Raw genomic sequence first — 8164 nt, forward strand, 5'->3', positions numbered from 1 at the left:
AAATTATCAAAACACAAACGATATTCCAAGTAAAAGATAAAGTATGGGTACATAATGATCACAAAACCAACAAACTAGACCACGAATGGCTAGGACCGGCTGAAATCCTCTCGTCCAATCCACCCACTTATCTTATTGAATATTCCAACGGTCAAACGCAAAGAATCCACGGTAACAGATTAAAACCTTATTTTTCAGGAAGGCAACCATAACATGGATAATTCTAACTCTCGAATACATTCAAAGCGATCTACTAGTAAGACCACTAAATTATGCCAACGTTTTCTTAGAACATATAGATGATTGCTATCTGTACAGTGAACAAGTAGATATCACCCTTATAGTGGATCTTACCGACCCAATCGATCAAACCAATAGATTACAACATGTAATTGAGCTAATAGACCGACAATATAAACCACCTTGCGCTTACACACCAGAGATAAGCAATCTAAAAATCAAGTGTAAAAATCTCCAAAACCTAACGCATCAACTCAAATTGTTATTACACTATAGAAGCAAACGCGGACTACTCAACGTTATAGGCTCAGCATTTAAAACTCTATTCGGAACTCTTGGCGAAGAAGACCTAGAACAATCAATCGGAGAGACAGCAATTTAAAATCAAACTCACTATAAAGGACAATTTAAATAAAACCAACAAATATTTTAACACTTATGAATGCGAGTGTACGTAAAGAATTCTTAAAATCAGTTCTTGGAGAAATTGTACAACAGTTTTGGTCGCATCCTCAATTAACAACATTAATTCGCAAGATCTTTATTGTAAAATTATTTACTTAATCTAGTATTACATTAACAAAAATTGGTTGCATCTGTATACCAAGAATACTACTATAGATGCACTTGACGTACATATCACTACAACTACGGTATTCCTTATTACTGGATTGGAGACTTTTATGCAAATTCAGATTTTTCAGAATATAATTAAGAAAATAGAACCTAGGTAAAAAATCTTCAAATTTCCCATAAATGCATTAAAATTCGCGGTCTACTTGTCACTTTATAAATTATATATCGAAATATATACAGATCCATACAGCCATAGATCCATATATTGAAACATGCAGATCCATTCTGCTAGCCATAGCAGTTACATCCAGTAAATCGGAACTTTGGAAAGCTCTTTCATTTACGAAGCGGATTAATCGAAACGACGGCGCGGCGCTTGTTTCCGTTAATCCGTGGCCGCGAAGGCAATTAAAGCGTTGTCGTCGCATCGTCGCTTTGATAGAAAGCGACCGTGAGAGGCAGTGTCCAACGCGATCACGGTTCATCGTGATCGTTGAAAGGTTGCTATGAAAACAGACAAAGATGCCTCAGGCACAATGTGCGATGGAACGACAAGGCTTTTTCTCTATAGATAGCGAACGCGTATGCGATCGAAAAAAGAAAAAAAATATACGAGGAAAAACCATGAAAATGAAATATCGAGAAGCCGACTGACAAAGAAGTGATGCGAGATGGATGCTCGATGCTCGTTATTCGAAAAAAAGTCGTTCACGTGCAATTATGAACGGCGTCGCATATGCATGCAAATCTACTGTGAAATTGAACTTTCTGTCATATGGTGAGTGAAAAATTTAATCGAGGATCATGAAGGTAGTGATGAAATGAATAGACTGATGTTTATACAATTTTATATCTTTGTAAATATGACTAAAAAAATAGATTCTAAATAGAAATCTATTTCATCTAAATATTATAATTAGTGTCCTACTTTGCATATTCCATATATTTTTACTTATATGTAGATTGCTAGATTTATATCCTGATTCGATTACCGACGTATATTTTCTATGAAAAAGTCTGAAAACACATTGAAATTTAATTTCGGTAATTAAATTCACCAGTAATTTCGTGGATACGTAAACTTTAGTTAAAATTAAACCACGCGATAACGGTGGATACCATTTTAATTTCATAATTTTCGAAGGATTAGTGCCTCCCGTACGTGAGTCTTTTTCATAATAGCACCCGCAATGTCGTAACTTTTAGATACCGTCTAAAAATAAGAATTATGCTGGGAATTGCCGGGATGAAATGAAATTGCAATTGAACTTTCACGAAACTAATAGTAAACTGTATCAGGGATTGTTTCTAGGATAATATAAGTTAAGTCATCAGTCTATTGTTTTTGTGCTTACCTTTAAATTTTGTAGTTTTTGCCTATTTTTGTAAAAAGTAACTGCACCTATGAAGCTTTATCTCGGAAATTATTTATTAGATTAAATTCGTTTACCGGAAGTAGAGGATAAGCCGAAATCCTCTTTAATCCATAGTATCTATCAATAGCCAAAAAGTTTCCAATACTAAACCAACAAGATAACTCAAATTCCAATTAGCTTCGAACAAAATTTTCATTTTACTATTCAACCAAACAAACTACCCTAAAATCCTTCCTGATTCTAATTTTCTCAATTTTCTCCACAATTAAGCAAAATATTTCTCAGTGCAAGGAATAGCAAACGCTTAGCTATGTAGCGGCACATGAGTCAGAGGACAATTCAAATCATGTTGTTGTTTTGCCTCGGAGTATCAAGACCGTTAGATTACAAGTAATGTAAGAACAAATAAACTCCGGGCAAAACAGTGTCGCCGCTACATGCAACCGTCGAATGAAGACGAATTTGAATTTTCCGACTCTCCCCCGACCAGTATAAATAAACGGACGCGATCGCGAGCGATACAGTACATATAGAGTATCGAAGAGTATCGAAGAGTATCTATAAGTTAACAACCAGTTATCAATCAATTATCAGTTAGTCGCGTGAATCAGTATCTATCAAGTATCTACGGGTTACTAACGAGTTATCAGCGATCTTATTAATGAATTACACACTGTCTTTAACGAGTCCGTTAGTACGAGCATCTTAGCGAATATTGTCTGTACTTATTTATTAATCATTTTAAAATATACTTGACGGTTTTCTATATCAAGTATCTCGTTATTTAAACACAACAAACCACACAACATTTACCACAGCTAGCTCTCGCTCGCTTTCATGACATTACTTTAATGAAATTATTATTGATTATTACATGAAATTGTTTTACGAAATATCGTACTTCCGAAGTTTTTCTGCCCAAGGTTGGCCTTTATTCGGATTAGATGTTTCGTTGGAGTTTTATTGAGAGAAAGAAATAAACAAAACGAGACAGCAAGATTCTCAGACCAGGGGAACAGCTCTTCGCTGACCATACCTACAAGGCCAGAATGGTTGCATGACCATTTTGGCAAACTTGAGCGCGCATCCTATTTATAATTCAAGAAACGCGTACCCGCGGAGCGGATGCAAATTTAAATTCGAACACGTTGCATCTGGAGCACATCCTTATTTCTCGAATTTCTCGGCAAATAAGACGATAGAAGATCGAGTACGGAATAAGACGCATGATAATTGGGAAAACTGTGAATAAAGTAGTGAATATATAGTAACTGAACTGGAATATAATAGTTGCAGATTTTTGTGAAATGTTCATTTTTTAGGTACAGATACATTGAGAATTGTCGAATCGATAACAGTATTAATATCATTGGTTGGATCGAGTATGTACATATTGGGAATTGTGAAATATTTGTTGAAAAAAGATCTAACGAAGTTATATACTTTTTTGAATGTAACATGTGTTACTGAATGAGTTACGAGGTAATAAAAATATGAAGGAGAATAAAAGGGACGTGTATTATGTGAAATTTGATACACCGTTGTTGGTAATGATAAATGTGTTGTCGCTATATTTCATATTTTATGACGTTTGTTTTTGTATAAATCAGCCGTGACACTCTTATTTTGCCTTCATTTCTTTCGGAATTTATGATTAATTTCATATTATTTATTTACTTTGTACTAAATAATAGGTACATTTCTTCTGTTATGAGTTGCAACAGATCGTAGCTTCTTTCATCTTTAATGTTATCTTTCAGAGGAAGATTGTATTAAGAGACCCGTTGTTGTTAATGGAATAATTCATTGGACTATTTAAAAAAGCATACAATAAATTATTTTACAACTAATGAATAAATAAAAAATGAAAGAAAAAAAAGATTCACTATTTTAGTCAACGTAAATTAAATTATTATGTCATCGTCACGTCCTGTGCTCCACGCGAACCGTAACGTAAGTCGGGAAAAGGAATGCGTCACCACTCGCGAATAGGGCGAGTCACAAGTCTGGGTAAATAGTAGAATTAGGAACAAGAAGCTTAAAAGAGACTAAAGATATGACGCGTGCGAACACTTTAATATTGCAATAAATTAACCAACAAATACACAACATTTAACAATTAACCTGGGAATGTAGAGGTCGTTACAAGGAACATCGGGCAAATCCAATGCATTTGTCGGAAAACCCCTCCTTGTCCGGTGGGGTGGTGATGCGCGTAGGGGCACAAGTTCTCCTCAGGAACTTCTGCAAGCAAACGTACTTTCGTACAATTGTCGGTGATTGGAGGTTCAATGGGGGACGTGGCGGAGGCTCCGCAGTGTGCTCTTCAGACGGCGTTGAATCGTTGATAGGAGGATCGTCGGGGCGCGGTGTCGACGGAGGTTCTGCGTCATTGACCCAAGCAGAATATATTCGCTCTTCGTTTTCATTCGCGGCGCTTTGCCCCCGCACAGCACCTGCGCTTCCTCGGATCATTTTTGTTAAATCTCTTTCGATTCTTTCTTTTCTTACACTGGTGGGTCACACGGAGATAGATATTTCGACTAAAGTTAAACGAAACAAAATTAAAATAAAATTACGTACTTGCTCAGCCGCATTGGAAGCCAAGAGGTCGGTTCCTCTGCATTCGTATTCGGGAAAGGCGTGCAAAGGGTGCACGAGTGCTTCAGGAAATTATACTAAAGAACACAGAGAGATGCGTGTTAGAATCAGCTAAACAATAAGATACCCACTGACACGTACCACCTTGCGCGCGCTTCCGTCACAACAATACCCAGTACGATAAGCAGATAACGAAAGTTGAAGGATCACGATCTTCTCGCGTAGCATCACCAGTGACAAACTACAAGGACTTCTAAAGATGGGAAACTTCAACAACACGTCTATGGAAACCATATCAGCGAAGAGAAGAAACCCTAATACTTTCGGAAAGACACAAGCAGATTTGTGAATCGCAAGACTTGCGAAGCCACATTGGTTACCATAGAAGGTATTATCGTTACAAACAATCTTTGTTCGTGTTAAATGCCAAAAGCAAAAAGAGATCATAGAAGCGAAGACCATAACAGCAAAAAACGTGCAGAATGTTGTTTTTTGAACAGAAATTCGTTTTTTTTGCCGTCAATCTAAAGCTTCATCGCCAGTAGTTTACGATAATGATTATTATCCCTGTTTCATAACTTACATAAAAAATTAATAACAGAATCTTGTTACTAAACTTATAATTAAATAACTCAAATAAATCGCTAATTAAGAAGATATCTAAAATATTTATTTATTCCAAGAAAACTTTAATCTCCCGTGCTAGTACTCCTGCACATAGTGGATAAGTTTATTTACCAGTCGTATTGATACGCTAAGTAACGCTACCCATACGGTTATATTAATAAATTAGAACAACAAGAATACAGCTGTTTTGGAAATTCAAAATAGTGCCGCATTTTTAGAAGGGTGCGACAAGTTTTTGAATCCATTCGGTTGTTGCGGAAGTAATTACAACACAACTTTCTGGGATATTCGGAATAGTGTCGCGCTTTAGAAGGATGCGACAAGTTTCTGAATTTATTCCACTCAGTTGTCGCGAAGGTGTTAAGAGCACAACCTTCTGGGATATTCAGAATAGTGCCGCGCTTTACAAGGGCGCGGCAAGTTTCTGAATTTATTCCACTCAGTTGTCGCAAAGGTGTTAAGAGCACGACCTATTGGGATATTCAAAATAGTGCTGTGCTTTGAAAGGGTATCGAATTAATCGAAATAGTTAACAACTATTTCTGGTGGCAGTGAGGTGGTTATAACGTGTTGGTTTGTTTGATAAAGAAAATGAGTGGATGAATTTGTAACAGTCAGATGTATTAAAATAAGTATAAATACAAGTACAAGAGATAGTGTATGCCTGTTGTAATCGTCCCTCGCTCAACGCTACTATGTCGATTGAAGAAAGGATGATAATACTCTGTCTTAGGGAGCACGTTCATACATTTATATCAACGGACGTTACCACAAAAAGTTAGCCTTCTTATGTAACTCTGGCTGAAGATTACAAGAAACGGCAATAACAATCTGTTTAGAGTTCATTTGCCTCTAGACCTTGTAAACCAAACAACGTTAGTATTCAGAGGTACAATAATATGGGTCTCTCCCAGATTTGAATTTTCTGTTTCCACTTGAACTTTTTCTACGTTCATGTGCCCCTACAGCAGCAACTACCGTTTGATTTAAATATAATTTGAGAAAGCTGCGATTCGACATCTACAGTAATACATAATATATTGACTAAAAGTTCTAGGAGACCTTCTGATATATCTAGTTGACAGTCTAATTTCCTTTTAAAATTAATCCGTTTCTATTCGCTGAGAAATCCAAAGATTACCAAGAAAATTCAATGTAAAACAACATAAAAATGCAAAATTGCACACTCCTCGAATTTTTTGAAAGACTTTTCCCTGAAACTGTAATTTTATGCTTGGGAACAAATTAGGTTTCTTCTCACGAGAACCAGGTTCGAGGATAAAATCAGCAAAACGAATAAAGGACTTTCGTTAGCTGATCTGTTTTCGCTGTTTGCATTTGAAATAGTTAGAAAATTCGCTGGAATATTGCCATAAAAGTCGCACATCGCGGAATTTAAAATTCATAGTAGATAGAGCACGGAATGTACAATTTTAAAAACTAATTTACGATGCTACTTAGGACGAAGATATTAGTCGTAATTTATTGAAGACAGAGAGAAAATTTATTATAAGTAACGTTTAATTTCATAAACAGAGCACAGTAATGCTTTCTAATAAAAAAATGTTATTACATGCTTCGAAAGAATCCTGTAAAATATATTACTAGAAAACACATTTCGCGTTTTCATTTCCTTGTCCCTTATTTTTAAACTACTTTAATTGACGTTGAACGTTGTTAATCTTTTTAACTTTTCACTCTCCGCTGACTGTGCCCTTTAATCTTTGCATTTTTTATTTCTGTGCGCTACCTATGGCTTGTACCTTTACTCTCCTCTTTACTTTCTACACTCTTTATTTTTCTGCAGTCACTTTATTGCACTCTTCGATCTCTGCACTCTGTAATTTATATTTCTCTTCAGCTTTTAGTCCCTATATTAATATTATTAAAATTGTTAATATACATCTCGCGTATATTCAATATATCTAATATATCAGTATGAAAATAAGTAAAAGGAAGGCTTAAATAGCTAAAACGTATAATTTCATTGGCACAATATCCGTTCAAAAGAAATTCATACGTACTATTGAATAAGAGAAGTTTTTTGTTAGCTCTTCCATGTGGAAAAATTATTAGGGAGTATGATTAAAGACCTACCATCTTTAAAAATCCATAAGAATATATCTTTTTTAGTTTCGAAACATATTGAAATTCCCTTAGAGTAATGAAAAGTAATTATTATAATTATATTGATAAAATTTGGAACCAATCTGAACATGCATATGGAAGCTACAAAATATTTTGTGCAAGTACATATGTATATGTATCTCGCAGAGATTACAAAGCTATTTAAACAGATAATTATTCATTATATAAATAAACTTCGATATGCAGACCGTTTTTACCACTAATTATATGATTGAAATTCCTAATTTATATTACAAATTTTGAAATTTCATTACTATACAAACATGCACATCATAAATTACAAAAATATTTAGTCAATTATTTATTATATTAATAAATTTCAATATTTAATGGAGCCATCTTCAACGCTTATTACACTAGTATTATCGATAAAACTGATCCCTTCAGTCCATTATGTCTTCTTTAGAAAAGTATCAAGAAAGATAAGCCATAAATGTGTTTATATAGCTGAAACGAATCTTTCTTCGGGTTTCAAATGCTTAATAAGAAAAAAGGAAGAAATTGTAACATCACCAATGTTGTAATCTGATTCCACAATATGTTAGATCGGTAACACTGGCTGATGGGTCTGCACGTTGTGTGCGGTACCACACCCT

General features: G+C 35.0%; 1 long non-coding RNA gene across 2 annotated transcripts; it reads left to right on the top strand.

The window, feature by feature from the left end:
- Window positions 1-2739: 2739 nt before the first annotated feature.
- On the top strand, window positions 2740-4071 carry LOC138189697 (uncharacterized). Of its 2 annotated transcripts, none has more exons than XR_011176097.1 (2): window positions 2740-3448; window positions 3515-4071. It is a non-coding gene; the product is annotated as an uncharacterized LOC138189697 (long non-coding RNA). The 2 variants fall into 2 exon arrangements; XR_011176096.1 differs by having other exon boundaries at window positions 2740-3436.
- The last annotated feature ends 4093 nt before the right edge of the window (window positions 4072-8164 follow it).

This window comes from Bombus flavifrons, chromosome 2 (genome assembly GCF_040668555.2).
Source record: "Bombus flavifrons isolate JBK064 chromosome 2, iyBomFlav1_principal, whole genome shotgun sequence".
NCBI classification, from domain to species: domain Eukaryota; kingdom Metazoa; phylum Arthropoda; class Insecta; order Hymenoptera; family Apidae; genus Bombus; species Bombus flavifrons.